Source organism: Typopeltis vanoorti, chromosome 8, assembly GCF_054136105.1.
Source record: "Typopeltis vanoorti isolate ZY-2024b chromosome 8, IOZ_Tvanoo_1.0, whole genome shotgun sequence".
Classification (NCBI taxonomy): Eukaryota; Metazoa; Arthropoda; class Arachnida; order Uropygi; family Thelyphonidae; genus Typopeltis; species Typopeltis vanoorti.
This window is the reverse complement of record NC_143556.1, coordinates 13,947,486-13,966,956: the sequence shown is the minus strand read 5'-3', so window position 1 is coordinate 13,966,956 and position 19,471 is coordinate 13,947,486. Positions and strand designations below refer to the sequence as shown.

The following is a 19,471-nucleotide window of genomic DNA, read 5'->3' as shown; positions in this document are numbered from 1 at the left end:
GCCATCTAATCCAATGGCAGTGTTAGCATTAAGGTTCTTTAATATATTAAGCACCTCAATTTCATCTATCTCTATACTCTCATCAGTCAATGGCACATCTGACACTGCACTATCACTACGAAGATGGTACACTTTTGCGAAATGATCACTAAGCAACTCAACTATTTGATTAGCTTCAGTAATTTCCTTACCATCAACACTTTTTAAAGTAATCTTTCCATGGATATTCTTCCTTTTACTAGCCACATAGCGAAAGAACTCTTTAGGGTTTCTTTTGGATTCATCAGCTAGCTTTTAGTCTGATTACTCTTCATTCACAAGTAACCTTTTGTGTAAACTGCTTATCAATAAAAGGCCCAGACAGCAGATAATATTAGGTTCTCTTAGAAGCCGTCTCTGATCTGAAGAATATCCTCATATATGGATATATGAATACAACGAACTCAGCACCTTTTGTTTTTGATTGTCCTCAACATATTAGCTTATTATTATTATTTGTTCACACGAGAGCATGAGCACCAGAGGACTAAGGTTATTACAGATTTTGTGTGTGTGCATTGGTGTTGTACATGTTTTGCTTGTAAAGTTGACATGTGATATTATTATTTGACACCTCCAGGGAGTCCAAAGACTCATAATTTCCATATGTTAATACGAACGTAATGCGAAATTTGGGATAGAAGGTTTGTCTTTTTATTAATAATGATCCTGGAAATTATCAAGCGAAAGTGAATTTAATTGTGAATTACATCTCAGGAAGTGTAATAATTTTATGCGTCGCCAGTATCTCTGTAAATTGCAATTATACGAAAATATCTGAAATAAGCAATGAATTATTTCGTGAGGCATAGATTATAAGGTTTGTAGCGTTGAGAAGTTGGTTGGTGTTTTAGTTTGCTTTATTGAAATTGCATTTTTGCACTATTTTCTTGGCAAAATTGAGGTTTTGGAATTATTTGTACCATTCCAAAATCATGTTATGTAGATTATATTTTTGTGGATCTTACGTCATATGAATAAAAGTTTTCGATTTTTGCTTCTGTCAGTTTTTAGACACTTCGTGTCTCTCAGATGCTATCTAGTTATTGCGGGAAGAAAGTTTTTTTTTTTTTTTATTAAAACATTATTTCCTAATATTCAGGCTAACACGATAGTAATACAAAGTTTGTTTATATTTATTGCGATCATTTTATGAGCGATTTCTTTCCTTTTAAAATCTGTATATTGATGTTTAAGTTAAGGGATATTACATCCCATATAGTTTCTTAGCCGAATAAGAAACTCAAAGAGTTTCATGCCGAATATAGTAGAAACTATATAAAGTTCGGCGATTCCAAGCGTAAGCAAATACCTGGATACTGCAGCACTGATCCCAAAGGGTAGTGCAAGCTGGGGCAACTCGTGGTAGAAGTGGAGCGAGCTCCGATCACTATTCTTGATATTTGCCCATAATGTGAACTTAGCTCCTAGGAACTGTAATTTTTGTTCACATTATGAGAGAAGGTCACTACCCAGACCGGTTTCGACCTTTATTGAGGTCTCATCAGTGAGTAGCCAGACCAGTTAATATCAAGTTTGTAGCGAACAGAACTTGTACCCCTTCTACGAGTATTGCCGTGAGGTGCTCTAATAAATTATTAGATATGTGAAGAGCCAAAGCTTCAATTCGGCGACATATAACTTGTTTAAGTTAAGGGATATTACATCCCATTCAAGAATAATTTTGCAATGGGATGTAATATCCCTTAACTTAAACAAGTTATATGTCGCCGAATTGAAGCCTTTGGCTCTTCACATACCTGTATATTGATTTTTAGAATTCAGTTTTTAAGCGTCAGTCAGCTGTTTTGCTAATGTTTTCTTTCTTATTCTGTTTGACTTACCATATATTAACTTTTCTTACACATTCTTGAATGCAACGGTACCGATTTCTTTCTTGTGATGTGAGTGTAGCAAGTTTATTTTATTTTATTTGCTTGGTTAGAAAGGAAATTATACTTGACAAGGAATTCTTGTTTATATCTTCTACCAAAAAGTTTGCATATGAAATAACCGCACATCTAGTCTGCTTGTACATAGAGGCAGATGACTTCACATTATAACTGTAAAGTTGCTTCATGTAAACCCTATTTACGTATGCTTGGATAAGAGATACAAACAAGAATAATTTTGCTAGTTCAGTATGGAAAATATGGCTTCCATTATTGGAACTGAACTAATGGGGGATTCTGGTAGCTACGAGAGTTGCAGAGGCTCTATAGAGGCACCAGTCTGAAGCTGTCACGATAAATAATATAATCAGTGAGACTTTTCTCCTCCGGATGAATTTATGCACATATTTATTATTATTTTTATTATTACGTGATACCTCCAAGGAGTCCAAAGTCTCATTGAGGGAGGGCACCTACTCTACAACTCTGTCTCTACTGCTTAATCTGCCAACTATAACAAACTGCAACTACAATCATCATCTACACCAACACCACTAGTATTTTCACAGACAATTACAAACATCCATGCTCACAATAATAAATTTAGTTTAATCATATATCCAAGTGTGAGCAAACAAAGTTTGCACCTGAAAATATCTTCAGGACTGGGGTAAGGTAGTACAACACTGGGAAACTCATAGCAAAGGTGGACCTTTGCTACGAGTTGCCCATGTGTGTGGTCTGTATACCACACACATTGCCAGAATTTGTTATGTTGTCTGAACAATTTTGGTAATATGATCTCAAAATTTTAGATCCTTATCCACAATCACCACACCATTTCATATTTCCTCCATCTTCAACAACATATCCCTACCAAGAGTAAAGTTTACATCCCATTGTTTTCCAAATTTTAAAACCTTACATTTCATAACATTGAACTGTCATCCCTTCCCATTCACTCAGTCTATTCAAGTCTTCTTGTAAGGCCACAATATCTGCTGTAGTCCTCATAGTCCGAACTGTGCATCATCTGCAAACAACTGAATATCTCTATTCATATCTTCCCCAATATCATTAACATACAAGTTAAACAGCAATGGCCCTAAAATATCTTTGAATCACACCACTAGTGACTTTCCTCTTCTGGGATATTGCTCTAGCATACACAACTTGTTTATACCTGTCAGACAGCTAGTCTCCAATCCAATGCACTAGTCTAATATCCAACCCCATCTGCTGTAGTTTGACTATCAACTTATGCAGTAATTGATCAAAAGCCTTTGCAAAGTCTAAGTATACTACTCTGTATTCATCTCCCATGTCATTGCTGTTGTCACCTAGTTGTAATAATTAAGCAGATTACTAAAATGTGACCTCCCTTTAGCCCATCTGTGCTGTCCATCAAAGATAATACCATTGTTGTTAACATAATTCTGGATCCTGATTCTCATCAGTCCTTCTAGCATTCTAACCACAACATGTGACACACAAATTGACCTATAATTTGATGCTTGAATTCTGTCACCATCTTTATGAAGCAGTACAATCTTGCCTTCCTTTCACTACTTTGGAACATGACCTAATGTAAGACTCATATTAAACAAATATGTCAAGGAAGATCAACTCCTTGGGCACATTCCTCTAAAATATGTGGAGATATATCAAGTTCCACAGCCTTATTAACATCATGTTTGCTTAATTCCTCATATACCTCTTTCTCACTAACAGTCAGTCTCTTCTCATCATCATCCAACTCTCAAACATCTCACAAAGATAAAAGACCTTTATGATCTGCTCATTAAATTTCTCAACTATATCTTCATCAGCATTTGTCTTTATACCATTTTCTTCAATCAGCGCCATCTTACTGTAATAATTTTTTTTTTTTTTTGCTGGCTAGCTCCCTAGAATTTTTTTTGGCTTCATTAGTTAACTGCTGGTCATATTGAACTTTTGTTACCCTTACCATACTGAGTCACCCTCCTTGTCTGTTCTTCATATTCCTCATGGAATTGATTATTACTACTCATCTTATGTTATCTTATAATGCCTTTTTTTCTCTGTATTGCATGTGCTTAATGTCTTCATTCATCTATTTCACACCTACCTTATTTAACCGTCTGACCTTTGGAATATATTTTGACGCTACATAGTTCTTGAATATCACCCAAGCAGCATTGATCTCCTTTCCTTCCAACTTCTCATTTCCATGTTTCAGCTGCAAGCTTTCTCCTGAGCTTCTCATAATCACCAGCCCTGGTCTACATATACCCTTTCCTCACATGGTTGGCAACCACCTAGGTTGCCAGGTAATCATTTCATGGTCACTCTCACCAACTGGAAAGAGATTTGACATTTCATTTATAATAACATCCTCTGATGAGATGATCAAATCCAAGACCCTTGGTCCTCTTGTTCCCTCTGTTACATACTGCCTGAGGTAATTGTCTCTCAGAAACTTCTTATTTTCTCATAAAGAAACTCATTTTCTTTACTTTCAGTTAGTTGCTATCTCCTCATCCCAATCTCTATTGCCATAAGTAAAACACCCATAATGATCATCCTTTTCCTATTTGCTTGGCTAATTTGCTTATACATTTCCTGGTCACTAACCTCCACACTACCAGATCTATAGCACCAACTGACTAAGTATGTCATTCTGTTCACCTCTATCTCACACCATACTGCCTGAAATCATTACCACTATTTCTCTCTTGCATCTCTACCTTGTATGGACATAACTCTTTTTCTATCATCAGTAACATTTCACTCCTTTTTTATGCTTTCTATCTTCATGAAATACATCTTATCCTTCCATCTCTATTCCTGTGAAGATGTCATCCTCATTCAACCATGTCTCACTTATTCCAACAATTTTTGGATGAAGAAACTCAATTATTGCAACTATTTCATTGCCCTTGTTTCTGATACTTCTATCATTCATATCCAAACATAACTCATTCCTAGATCTATAACAAGTTTCACTGACCACTTATTAGTTGTGACTTCTCCATACTTTTCTCTTGCCATTTCTTTTTCTCTTTACTTTACTTATCCCAAAATCTTCAAATCCACCTGTTTTTCTCTACATCCCAGGTCATATCCTTCCCATTTTGTCTACACATGCATTCATCTTGAAACATCAACCTTTCTCTCACTGTGTTCCCCTGTTCATCCTGAGTTTCCTTTTCCTTGAAATAATTATTATTATTATTATTCCCGATACCTCCAAGGAGTCCGAAGACTCATCGCGGGAGGACACCTTACCTCTACTACGAATCAACGCCATCTACCGCCCACCTCCAACACCACCACAACTAGTAATTTTTGTCTGTAAATTGCGTGTGTTTTGAAGGGCCGATTTGTATGTATGCGGGAGGAAAAACCCTGCTACCTCCGTATGAGATGTGCAAATTTGTCTTGCACACTTGTTCTCTCACTCTTTATACTCATGCTACCCACTTCTTCATTCATAAGTACCACTTCAGTCTCTCCTTCCTTGCTTTCCTGCCCTTTCACATCACTTCTTACTTGCTCAGATTCATTCTCTGCACTCTGTACTCTCTCCCTTCCAGCAGCAGTCTCTCCAAATGACTCACACCAAAACCATTCAAATGCAGTTCATCACTTTTATACACTTCAGTTCTTCCTTCAAACTCGAAGAGCTTTTTGCTTATAGGAAATCTTTGAGAGTTAATTCTTCAATCCAAATTACGAGCGCTCGTTCTGTTTTTTCTAATAAAGCATCTCTTGAGTACGATAATAATTTGCACTTAGATTTGTGCCAGAAATGACAGATTTTCTTATTGCGACTTCATTCTTTTTAATTGATCTTATAGTAGATTCGCCTGAATTAAAATGTTTACCAATCGCCATAGATTTTGCTAAGTGATCTAAAATTGCAATTTTCATTTCCAAAGAAATTGCTTTTCTTTGGTGCTTTTTTTTTTTTTCCTCCATTGGGCCAAATTAAATAAAATAAAATAAAAATTAGCAAAATTTAGACTTACGATATTGAAAAGACAAAGATTTACTAACATGCAAAAAACTTCATGGACACTCACTTCTTACATGTTATGCCAGAATGTGCTGCAACACGCTGTTCATTATGTACAATGGTACATAAGTTTTGAAGTTATTTGAAGTATGTATGTGTATTATAGGATACTAAAGTAATTTGGTGCTGAGTTCTAGCCATCTGTCCTCACATTCAAGTAGCCTAATTCAGAAGGTACTTCATGTGTAAACTTTGCTTATACTTTGGTTAAGGATTAAAACAAGTATAATTGCAAAAGACAAATATATGTCTTTTGCAATTTACTATATTACTGTCAATATTGTCGAGAGTTTAGTGAACAGTTAAATAATAACACAGGAAGGTATATACAATAACTCAGGAATCAAGAATATATATGCAGTAGTGTGTGTGAATCTTCTTCCACTTTATAATGTTTTTATTTAACTTGCTGCAGGGTCTGCTATGCTTATGTGACTATTGGAAACCCCAACTGACTTAGTCACAGTCCTGCGTTGGGAAGAGGGAAACAGTTTTTTTTTTTTTTTTTTACTGTAGATGCATGTGTTCACAGGCTGGTTTGTCTGTTCTAGGGATGAAAAAATCTCTTACCGTCATATGAGACCAGTTAACTCACCTTTAGTCAAAAGAGACCAGATAAAGGTTCCTCACGTTTTGGACAGGAATTGAACCCAGGTCTTTCTGACCACACACACACACAGAGCAGCTTGTGTATGTGAAGAATGAAATCATTGGTATTAGATTGAAATCCTCTTGTTGCAGGATCTTGTCAGTTTGATGTACCATTGCTTGTCCCAGTTTAGCATCACCAAACAATTGGATGTTCCCATCAAATAATCTTTGATGTTAATAATATACAAATTAATGGTCTGGTCAAAAAGTCAGTGATAGAAAGCAGTATTTACATAATCTCATTATATTTTGAAATTGTATAGCATGCTGTTATATTTGAAAGAGAGAGCTTGATTGCTCCAAGTACAGTAGCGAACAAATTAATCTGAACAAGCCAAAATTTCACTGAGTTTTTGGCTTTGGTTTGGTTTTTGTTTCAGTTCACGATAATTTTGGTTTTGGTTTCAGTGTACTATTTTTTTTGCATTTAGTTCACTATTTTGGTGGAGTGCTGCATGTTTTAAATGTTTTAACCATCTCTACTGTGTTTATTAATTTAAGTATTGTGTGTTTTTAATAGTGTAAACAAGTTGACATTCATAGTGTTTTATTCATTTTGTGTATCTATAAAATGAATACATCTTGAAGAAAATGTTCAAAATTATGTACTCTTTCTCAGGACACATCCATGACTCAAACACAGATTATCAATGAGCGTAGTGTTGGTTTGGATACTCTTAATGCAAATTTAAAGAGGTATAGGGAGACAGGTGCCTTTCTCCTGACAGAAAAGGAAACGTGGTCAAAAAAGGAAAAGTACACTTACTCAAGATCTTTTACTATTTAGTAAAAGCAAACCGAATCCAAGATTGGCTGCTGTAGACTTAAACAGAGACTTGGCAGCTAGTGGGATTAATGTTTCTGACGACAGTCCATCGAAGGTTGTCAGAAGCAGGGACCCACAGACTAAAAAAGAAACAACTGTTAACAAAAGCTGTGCAGAAAAAGAGGCTCTAGTGGACAAAAATGTACAAAGATTGGTCTGAGAATATGACAGAGGTCATATTTCTCGTGGAAAGGCTTAGACGTTGGTTATGCATTTTTACTAAATAGCTTAAGGAAATTACAACATACACAAGGATATACATTAAAATAAATTTTAATACACTTCCAATATTTCGGCAACGTCACATTGCCATTTTCACTGGAACTTAAAAACAAGACATGTGCATGCAAGTACAACAAACAATAAATGAGGACGAAGCAGGAAGCTATTCTTTCTCCTAAAAGTTTTAATGGTGCCCCCTGGCGGGCAATGTTGGTATTCTTGGGCGATTGGGCTTGAAGGTCTGATGCAGGTTTCCCAAATTTGGGACAGTCTCATGCACCCAATTTGTTGAGGTTTGGATTGTTTCTTAGGGCTGAGGCTGATTCCATGAAAAGCCTTTCGTATTTGAATTTACTACGGTGTATGTATTATCATGGCTTTCTTCCACCTTATTCTATGGTGGGTATCCAGCTGTAATATCAACGTTCCATTGTTATATCGATGTTTCTATATGATTTATGCTTAATTAGTTGTTTACTTAAATCTATCCTTTCTTACCTAAAACCTTATACAATCAAAATCCTACCGGCTGCTCTATTGTTATATATTTACCTTTCGTTATTTATTCTTTCTTCTCTTACTTTAATCTTATTCTTATATCTAGGATTGTTTCCTCTTCAGATACTGGCGAATTTATATTTTGCAGCGCCAGCCAGTATCCAATAGTAGAAAAGATCCTTACTCAGGGAGACAATACTAGATTCTTAGCTTTCTTACACAATATCTTATTTAAACTGCCGTATAGATTCAGATTATTGCAGTCGTGACCTAAATCTATATTTATATTCACTCTCTAAATCCTTCCCGCTAAAATAGGTTCTATTTATATATGTGGTAAGTTGGAATCATAATCAGGCATGACTCAGGTTCAGGTAAATATGACATGTTTATTGGAATGTCTAAAACACAATAGAAAATTCATACACCCATTTATGCTCAATACTTAATAAAACTCGAACTAAGAGATTAACACATTCTAAACCAATTAAATCTTATAAGGCGTGCTAAACACAGTAACTGCACATCGGGATATAGATAGCAAACGATATGAAGTTAAGCTAAATTCCTTTCAGTAGTATTACTCGTAAGAGAAAACTAACAAACATTCTAATGTCACTGAGATGCTAAATTCTACTATTCTTATCGCATTAAATTAATCCTATCACATACAAAATTACAAAAAATCTCTTCCAAACAATTCTTCTTACTCTCAAAGGAGGTCAACTTTCAAAATAGAGACTATCCACAGAGTTCTTTAGAATACAGTTCTTAATTTCACATTCGTAAACAATCTTCTCTCTTCTAATGAACTTTCACACAAAATTAGAGTAATTGCACCTTACCGAGCTTTTTCCGCATCGTTCTGCTCCACGTGTATGTCTGGATATTTCTCATGTATTGGCTGTCCATACGCCAACGTAGGGGTTATGCTATCTTCATTCCTTCTGCCGAAAACGGACTCAAATCTTTGCGTTTCAGGAACAACTCAATGGGACTTTTCAGCGACGGCTTGATTCTGCTATGACTGGAATTTTTACCTTCAGCTTTGCATAGAATCCTAGAATTCATTTTTAGAACACTCGCAGTCCAACATCTTATCACAGACTTCACCCCCCCCCCTTTACGCGAAACTGCCCGCTAGCTTCCGAACCACCAAAACAGGAAAACGTTACGACCAGAGAGAGTTTGTGTGTTCCGATATGGGCTCAACTCCTTATATTCTTCTATAGAGCGCCCACTTCTCTCAGTTCCCTTTTTGCTCACGGCCCTTATCTTTTCACCCCTTTGGGTTCATCCTTCGCTTTTACGACGCTGTTATACTTGGATTCACAGAATACATGGCAACGTAATTTTCCAAGTAAGCTATAGCCGCTAGCGTTAATCTGTACACGTGTAGCTTTATGCCTTCCAGGAATTATTACTTAGCAACTTTTTAGATGACTCACAGTAAATTTTACATATCTTAAGTGAGGCTTAAATTAAAATCAGATTATCTCTCTTTTTAGACATACTTAAAATGAAATCTTAATATAATCACCACAGCTTGAATATAAGATACTTAAAATAAAGAATACAAATTTTACATAAAGTGAAGAAGTTTCACTTTTAATTACAGCTGATGTGCAGGTATTTCTCTTTGTCAGCGAGTTTTATATGTTAGATTCCAAATGAATGATTTCTTTCCAAGATTCCTTCATTTAGGATCTAATACAGCGCATGGTCTGCAAGACCACAGTGGCTGTATTGGTGAAACCGGATGGTCCTTGTGTTCTAAAATTCTGATATTAGCTGTCCTGCCTGTTTGGCCAAAGTAGGACAGCTTACAGCTGCAAGGGACCTGGTATACACCAGGTAGGTCTGAGGGGGGGTGAGGTTGGTCTTTAGTAGAGCGGATAAGGAATGATAATTTTTTATATGGTCTGTAACAAGAAGTTAAGTCATGTGTTTTTAGGATTTTTTTAATTTTTTCTGAGGTGCCTCAGATATAGGGTATGGTGATGGATTTAGAGTAATCCTTGTTGTGAGGGGGGGTTGTGGTTTATAGGTTTCAATATTTTTTGGATTTTTTTGGGGGAATAGCCATTGGCTTGGAAAGTGTTGAGAATGTGGTTTAGTTCTGTGGTTAGGGCATTGTCATTTGAACAGATAAGTTTATCCCTGTTGTGTAGTGTCTTAATGACTCCATATTGTTGTGAGGGGGGGGATTGTTGGTGAATGTATCTGCCTGTATGGGTGGGTTTTCTATAGACTGAGAAAACCAAGGTTCCATCAGGCTGGTGGGTGACTGGTGTGTCTAAGAAAGGAAGGCAGTTGTTTTTTTCTTCTTCCGGGGTGAACTTGATTCTGGAGTGTTGGTTGTTTAAGTGTGTTAGGAAGGAGAGGAGTGTATCAGAGCCATGTGGCCAAATAGCGAACACATCACCAACATAGCGAAGCCATATAGTTGGTTTTTGTGGGGCAGAGTTTAAGGCTTTCTCTTCAAAAGTCTCCATATAAAAGTTGGCGAAGGGTGGGGAGAGTGGAGAACCCATGGCTGTCCCCTCTATTTGTTTGTAGAATTTTCCTTGCCAAAAAAATAGCCCGAGTTCATTGTGAACTGAAATAGGGCTGTGATATCGGGAGGAAATTTAGCTTGGATTAGCTCTAAGGATTCTTTGAATGGGACATTTGTGAATGTTCTGGCTTTGAAGTGGGCTGAGTTTTTTATGTGTAAAGGTGTGTTGCTAGTATAGTGTGTGAGAGCTTAGGCCAAATGTTTAGCTAGTTTGTATGTGGGGGAATCAATGCGCCATCTACTATGGGACGTAATGGCTCATTTTTCGTATGTATTTTTGGGAGTCCATAAATACAGGGGGAGGGGGGGGTATGGAGTTAAATGGTTTTAATTTGTTAGTGACTTCTACAGGCCAAGAAGTGACCTTCTTAAGGAGCCTGTGGAGTTTTCTAATTTGCGAGTTGGTGGGATTGTATGGAGTTAAATGGTTTTAATTTGTTAGTGACTTCTACAGGCCAAGAAGTGACCTTCTTAAGGAGCCTGTGGAGTTTTCTAATTTGTGAGTTGGTGGGATTGTACTCGATAGGGAGGTAAGTAGCCCGATCTAACAATAGAGTATTCAGCTTATCTGTATAATCCTTTTGGTTAAGCAATACTGTAGCGTTCCCTTTATTCGCATTGGTGATTATTGTTTTCTTGTTTTTCTTTAATTCTAGTATAGATTTAATTTCCTTACTGGGCATGTTAGTTTTTGGTGGTTTTGCTTTGGTCAGAACGCAAGCCACATCCAGTCTAATATCGTTGGCGACGTGGTTTGGAAGATGTTGTATCCCACGTTCAATTCTTATCATAATATCTTCAGCAGGTATTCTTCTGGGCGCAATGGCGAAGTTGTGGTCGCGTGAGAGGGCGTTGAGTACGTCAAGTTTCACACTAACTGACGAAAGGTTAACTACCGTTTTGGTAGGAAGTTGCGGTTTCGAGTTCAAGTTCTTTTTTAAATTTTCAAATTTTTTGATGTGTCAATCTCGTACTTTTTAAATTCTTTCTCCACAGCAGTGCACGAGATGTCGTATAAAATAGATCAAATTTTGTGGCTTAAGGCGCTTGAAAGGTCATCTTCGAGTGCCTGGATAGCTAAGTTAGCATCATTCAGGAAACAGAGAGTCATAGTGATTTGTTCCCTAAGCAAAGCTTGGCTGGTGCAGTTATAAATACGAAGAGCCTTTTGCAAAGAGAAATGGTGCTTAAATTTGACACATTTTGGGATTATCTGGTTATCCTGACAGTGTTTTAGTAAAAATAACTAAGAGGTCATATTCTCAGATGAAAGTTTCTCCTTGGACATTTCTTTGTCCAAGGAGAGCAAGTACCCTATGTTTGCAAATCAGCAGCTGAGAAGTCTTCTTCTGCCCACCTTCAAGCTCCTAAACACCCAGCTAAAAACATATTCTGGGGTTGTTTTACACATAACGGTTCAGGATCACTTGTGCCTGTTGACGGTATGATGAACAGTGACCAATACATAAAAATATTGGAGAAAAGAGTGTTCCCACAGATCCAGAAAGACAAAGAACCTTTCTTCCAACAGGATCTCACTCCATGTTATCATGCCATACTTGGCATGGAGTGAAAGAGTTCCACAAACATTAGAACATCCAATTGCCTTGGTGACCAGGTAACTCTCCCGATATTAACCCAATAACAGATTTGTTGGCCACAGTGAAAAAAATACTTGGAAAATTAAATTGTGATAACAAGGATAACTTAATACAATCCATTATAAAAGCATGGTTTCGAGATGCAGAAATAAGAAAAAGTGTTCTTTGCTGGTAGATTCCATGCCTAAGCGAATTAATATAGAACTTATTATAAACAGAGGAGCACATATAAATTATTTGGTAAAGTTGGAGTTTAATTTTTGTATTTATTTTCTTACAAAATTAAAATTTTTCTTTAACATGTATTTGTTGTGTGTGCATGAGTTCACGGGACCGATTTGCCTGTTCTGGAAGACAAAAAACCCAAGTTTCCAGGTGAAAAAAAAAAAAAAAAATCCCCTACCTTTGTATGAGACCAACTAACTCACTTTCATCGAAAGAGACCAAATGAAGGTTCCACACTTCACTGATGGGAATCAAACCAAGGTCTTTCTGACCAAAGGGCTTCGTCTATGCTGACTGAGCTACAGAGTCTCTATAATGGAATATGTCCACCCTAAACTGTGATGCAGCTCTCACAATATCGTACCATGCTTAACACAAAGTGATTCAGGATTCTTGAGGCAAACCGTCCCACTCCTTCTTCAGAGCAAGGATAAGGCTTTGTTTGTTTTCCAGAGGGGACTTTCAAGCAGCAATGCATATTCTTATTTGATTAATATCCTCAGTCTGCAGAAGCAAATCCACTGCTCGTGTGCGATGTTGTATGGCATTGTCATCCATAAAAATGAATTCTTTGCCTACGGATTGTTCTGTGGTGTTCCTACAGCACCACAGAACAATTGAACATGACATTGAAGAACTTCGTTGCAATATCATTCACCACTCATAGTCTCTTTTTCCAGCACTTGTAACTCAGTGTCTCCATTAAGCATAATGTCTCCCAAAACCATGACCCTAGCACACAATATCTATCTGTTTCAAGAACATTCTTGTGATGGTAAGCAGTACTTAATCATGTGGAAAGGCTTATGTGTTTGTCACACATGTTGATTGGATTTTAACAGTATAGATGGGAACACCGATTGATAAGAAAATAACTATTTATTAACTTAAATGCTAATATTTCGCTGGTATTATATCCAGCATTTTCAGAGCATACAAACAGAGTTTGTTACAGTATTGAGACAAGCGCAATCTGGTGTAACAGTGGGACTAGTATGAGTAATTGTAGTATGCAACACAAAGACTAAAGTCCTAATTAGGAGCCATCTAAGTTTTTTTTTTAAAAAACAAAAACATTAATTTGGTCTTAGGATGACTGTCTCTCAAATCTTTGGTAGATTTATACAGCCATACTTGTTGAGGTTTGGACTATGTTTCAGGGCTTCTATTGATTCCAGGAACAACCTCTCTAACTTGTAAAAGCTTCTGTGCAGTAGTTTTGTTTGTTTTTTTTCAATTGATCCTGTGTACAGGGGTATCCAAAGCATGGTCTGCCAGACCCGACTTGCCATAGCAAAAGTGCCGGATATATTTTTTGCATTCACCAAGGCGGATGTCCACAGTTCTTCCTGTCTGTCCATAGTAGGCTCGATGACAGGAACAGGACACTTCATAGACTCTTGGATGCGATAAAGGAGAGAATCTGTCCTTAGGTGAATGGATGAGAGTTGCCAATTTCACATGAGGTTTAAATACAGTGCATAGTTGATGTTTGTTAAGCACCCTCAATATCTTTTCAGATGTGCCTTTAATGTATGGGATGGTGATAGTTTTGTTGTAGTCTTCTGTGGTAGATAGTGGAGGGGATTTTTGGGGAGCATTTAGTATTTTATCTATCTTATGGGGGATTATAGCCATTGGTCAGGAAGGTGTGATGCAGGTTAGAAAGTTCAGCAGTGAGAGCAGTGTCATTGGAACAAATTGCTCTAGCTCTATGGGTTAGTGTTTTTAAGATACCGTATTGTTGATTCTGTGATTGTTTGTGTAAATATCTCCCTGTATGTGTGGGTTTTCTATAAACCTAATATTTACACAAACAGTCACATCATTACCCTTCTCAACAATATGGTATCTTAAAAACACTAACCTATAGAGCTAGAGCAATTTGTTCCAATGACATTGCTCTCACTGCTGAACTTTCTTGCCTGCATCACACCTTCCTGACCAATGGCTATAATCCCTCATAAGATAGATAAAATACTAAATGCTCCCCAAAAATCCCCCCCCCCCCCACTATCTACTACAGAAGACTACAACAAAACTATCAGCATCCCATACATTAAAGGTACATCTGAAAATATATCTAGGGGTGCTTAACAAACACCAAATACGCACTGTATTTAAACCTCATGTGAAATTGGCAACTCTCATTCATTCACCTAAGGACAGACTCTCTCCTTTATCACACCCAAGAGTCTATGAAGTGTCTCGAACCTACTATGGACAGACAGGAAGAACTGTGGACATCTGCCTTGGTGAATGCAAAAAATATATCCGGCACTTTCGCTATGGCAAGTCAGGTCTGGCAGACCATGCTTTGGATACCCCTGCACACAGGATCAATTGAAAAAAAAACAACAACAACAAAAGTACTGCACAGAAGCTTTTACAAGTTAGAGAGGTTTTTCCTGGAATCAACAGAAGCCCTGAAACATACTCCAAACTTCAATAAGTATGGCTGTATAAATCTACAAAAGATTCGGGAGACAGTCATCCTAAGACCAAATTAATGTTTTTTTTTTTTTTAAAAAAAAAACTTAGATGGCACCTAATTAGGACTTTAGTCTTTGTGTTGCATGCTACAATTACTCATATTAGTCCCACTGGTACACCGGATTGCAGTTTTCTCACTACTGTATCAAACTTTGTTTGTATGCTCTGAAGATGCTGGATATAATACCAGCGAAATATTAGCGTTTAAGTTAATAAATAGTTATTTTCTTATCAATCTGTGTTCGCATCTATACTTAAAATCCAATCAACAGGTAAGCAGTACTACTTTCATATTTGATCAAGTGTCATTCATCTAGAACAGTGCTTCCCAAACTTATGGATGCCAAGGACCCCTTTGGAAAAATTAAAATATTTCACGGCCCCCGTCGGAAAAAAAAAAATCGTAATACAGACATATATTATTATAATATTTATTGTATTTATATTCAAGATTTTGCGTTTGTAATATTTTTTGTGCTTCTTATCAATACCTTTGAAATGAAACTTATATGAATAAGCATATATTCGCTAATATTCATTAAGCACTGAAATACACAAAAAGCAATATTTGTGAACCAACACCGATGTGCGATTTTTTCCATTAAAATATAAAAAAGAACAAAAAATAATAATAAATAATAAAAATTAAATACGTTTCTTTTAAGATTAAGAAAAATTCTTAGTCTTAAAACATTTTAAATTTGTTTTCATTATTTCATGGTTCCCTCAACAAAACTTACGGCTCCCAAGGGGGCCATGACCCACATTGTGGGAAGCGCTGATCTAGAATCAGAGAAAAGACTAAAACGAGTTATCTGTAAGGAATACATTAGCCCATTGGTAATCTTGTCCAATTTTTATGAATACAAAACCTCTGAAAGCATACTCCACAATGAGTTGTAGATAAAGGGATGCAGGCTAAATGACTTTGAGCATAAAGGCCTACTTGTTGCAGACATCTTGTCACATTTTGTTGAGATATCTGCATACCTGTGCTTGAATGGAGAAAATTTGCAAGTTGACCTACCGTGGTTCATCGATTACATTTTGCAGTTATAAGCAAAAATCTGTCTTCATGTTTCATGGTAGAGCCAGGGCCACCTCTTAGCAAACGTCTAAAACACATTCCATTGGTTTGAAATGCTGCCCATAGCCTGGTGTTGTGTCCCAATTTACGATTTCTACTCTAATCTTACAAATTCCTTTTATCTGTATTCTTCTAACTTCTATGCCCGAGATTTTACCAAAACTTATACCAATATCTAAGTTATTGCTCCCCGTAGTACCCCTAATATTTGTATTTATACTGCGCCTTTTGGGATATTTAGTTTAGGATATTACATACATAAACAAGGAGAAAGAACTCGAATATATCTGAAAGTGTAACTATTGCAGTCGTGACACTTAACTCGATTCTCAACTTAAATTTTCCGCATGACTAAGTACAATATTTTCAAGTGGTTATCAACTGCACCATTTATGTTGTCATAAATAGGGAGAAAGTCAATCTCGAATATATCTCTTAGTATTTAAATATTATTGCAGTCGTGACTCTTAATCTCTTTCCTCAACATTAAATTTCCCGCGTGATTAGGTACGATGATTTTAAGCGGTGCATTGGATTAGCAACATCAGACAACTCTTTTATCACTGAACAAAAGGTTTATTAAGTTTCTAAACATGGTACAATTCAAATACTAAACTAAAATTCTTATAGACTAACATTAAATTATTACAAGCAATATGGCTATTTGTGATTATGCCGCCATATACATTAATTCATAAATTCACCTGATGTGAACAAATTAGATCAATTCACACTATCTGATTATTCATACTGAAGTAGATTAACAAATTATTCACTGCTAACACATACTTGTGACATTTCACTTATTTTATGCATTACATTAGGCATTCAATTCTTAGGATACGTAATTACTTAATTCACACTATTCCGTTATATCGTTATTTGCACTAACACACAATTATGTCATTTAAATATCTTGTGCAATATAATAGACATGCAAAAATACCTTAGGACTCTTAATCATTCATAAATCTATAACACTAGTCAATCTACACATAACACATTCTATCATATACTAAAGTCCTACTATAACTTCAACAGTTCTGTATTGGAATCACGATACTTTTCACAGACAAATTTCTAGTTAACATAGGTTATGATTTACGGTACCTTTCTTGAGCTTTTCATATGGGCCTTTATTCTTTTCCAAACGAACCTTTGGTATAACTTCTAGTAACTCTGGAATACTTTAACACACATATATTTGCTCTACTATCAGCAACAAGGACATCGATCTCTTTACAGCTTTCTGCTTTGCGTAGTTATCATTAGCGTCGAAACAAAGAAGATCCCTCCTTTTCTAGGACTCTATGGCAATTTTTTCTTTGCTTCCTACTCGGGAAAACGGGAATCGAAATCCCGCTCACTTTCGTTTCCGTGTTGTGACGAGGAGATATCACCCCTGTCGCTACTCAGGAAAACCTTGTGAACTCCACCGGAACCAAAACCAAACTCCAAGGCCAAAAGCGACTATCCAAAAAGGGTCCTCTCCGGGGGGTTACCAACCCTTTTATAGCTGCTTTCCTAACGGCACCTTTTCTTACTTCCTTTCTCCTCCTTCTACTTGTTTTTTAATCATCGACCAATTAGGGTGGCATTTTCCCCCCAAACGTCATTTGATCGGCAAGCCCGTTCTCAATGTTTCAATCCGGGGATCGGCCCTAAGCGATAGCTTTACTTTTCTTATGCTAGCCTGACTTAATCCCCTTTCAAACTTTTTCTATGAATTCTACTTAATAACTTAATCTCTCACATAACGTATTTTATGACTCACCCCTTTCTACTTATTTACTTAACTCTCTTATTTACTTAATCGTATTACAATATTAATCTATACTTTCCTTTGTTAGCTACTTATTTAGTTAGAATTCCTTATTTTAAGTCATATTACAATATTAATACATTCCTTCCTTTATCAGCTACTTTAACAACAACCCTTACGTTTTATACATTTTACTGGATGCAAGAAATTTTCCATTAAATAATTCATTTTTTCATGCAGGGGTTTTAATTTATGATATTTATTCTTCATGTTACACCATGATAGCTGAGAATACTATATTCCTAAGATATCAGGTGTAACACTGGATACAATACTATATGAGATTCCAAACTCTCTGGCAATATCAGTAATTCTTTGACCTTCTTCAAGCTTTCCAATAATTCTTTGCTGCGTGAAATCATCTAGTGATGTTTTTGAGACATTATGAGACATCCAAATTTGCAACTTTATTTCTTCAAGAAAAGAGTTTCCTTCAAACACATTCAAATTTGAATGTGTCCCTGCCTACTACCCGAAATCGTCAGTTATATAAATTATCATAAGCTGATTCATCTGAATCAATAGTTGTAATCTTCAGAAAGTATTTGTCCTTAGGTTTTGCACACCAGTGTATTAAAGTTAGTTGTGGAGTACAGATAACAATACACTGCTTGGAAAAGAAGTCAACAGACACTATAGTGTGAGGAACAAACAGCTCTGGCACCCAATTTAATAAGATGTAGGACCTCCTTTCGCTGCGATGAATGCAGCAATCCTATGAGTTATACTATCCACAAGCTTATGATAACAATCAGTGGGAATTTTGGACCATTCTTCCTGTAACGAGTCCTCGACTGTTGTAGGGCAGACATCCCTTGATCTAACCTGAAGCTCCAGTTCATTCTAGAGATGTACAGTTTGGTTGAGATCAGAGTTCTGTGGAGACCAGTCAAGTGTGGTGACATTTATGTCCACAAGCCATGCAGTTACATCAACAACCTTATGACAGGGCCCATGACATTGTCTCTTGCTAAAAGAGACAATGGTCAGTTTTGTAGAAACGCCACAAAGTAAGGAAGCATTGCATTGTTCAGAATGTTCCGATACTTCTCGGAGTTCAATGTCGTGACACCGCAAACAGAGATAAGAGGCCAAACCAGGAAAAACAGGACCATACCATAACACTACCACCTCTGAATTTCATAGTTTGGGTCACACACTCTGGTTCAGAGATGTTCACCAGGCATCCATCTGCTCGGTAGAAGATGTAGCATGATATGCCACTCCATGACATAGCTTTGCAACTTCCATGTTCCACTGTATATAATACTCTTTGCACCACTGAAGACAACTCTGCATGTTGGTTCAGGTAATGCAATGCAATGCTTGCATATTGCAGTCCTACCATGGAAATCCATATTGCAAACCTTAGTTCTGAATGTTTTTTGTGCAGATTCGTGTTCCAATAGATGTCCAGAATTCTGCATTCAATGTGTTTGCTGTCAAATGGTGTTTTTTACATATTATTCTTAATAGCACTATACAGTCGCATTCAGTG

The 19,471-nt window shown here is 36.6% G+C and overlaps 1 protein-coding gene across 3 annotated transcripts in view; it reads left to right on the top strand.

Moving 5' to 3' along the window:
• The first annotated feature begins 580 nt into the window (after positions 1–580).
• The window catches only part of LOC150103746 (uncharacterized), a 121,129-nt gene continuing 102,238 nt past the window's right edge, over positions 581–19,471 (top strand). The window contains exon 1 of one of the 3 annotated variants that reach the window (XM_090396996.1): positions 581–683. The gene's annotated coding sequence lies outside the window, so the exon portion shown is untranslated. Of the gene's footprint in view, positions 684–703; positions 860–1,110; positions 1,164–19,471 lie in introns of those variants that run through there. The other 2 variants (XM_090396997.1, XM_090396998.1) reach the window with 2 other exon arrangements.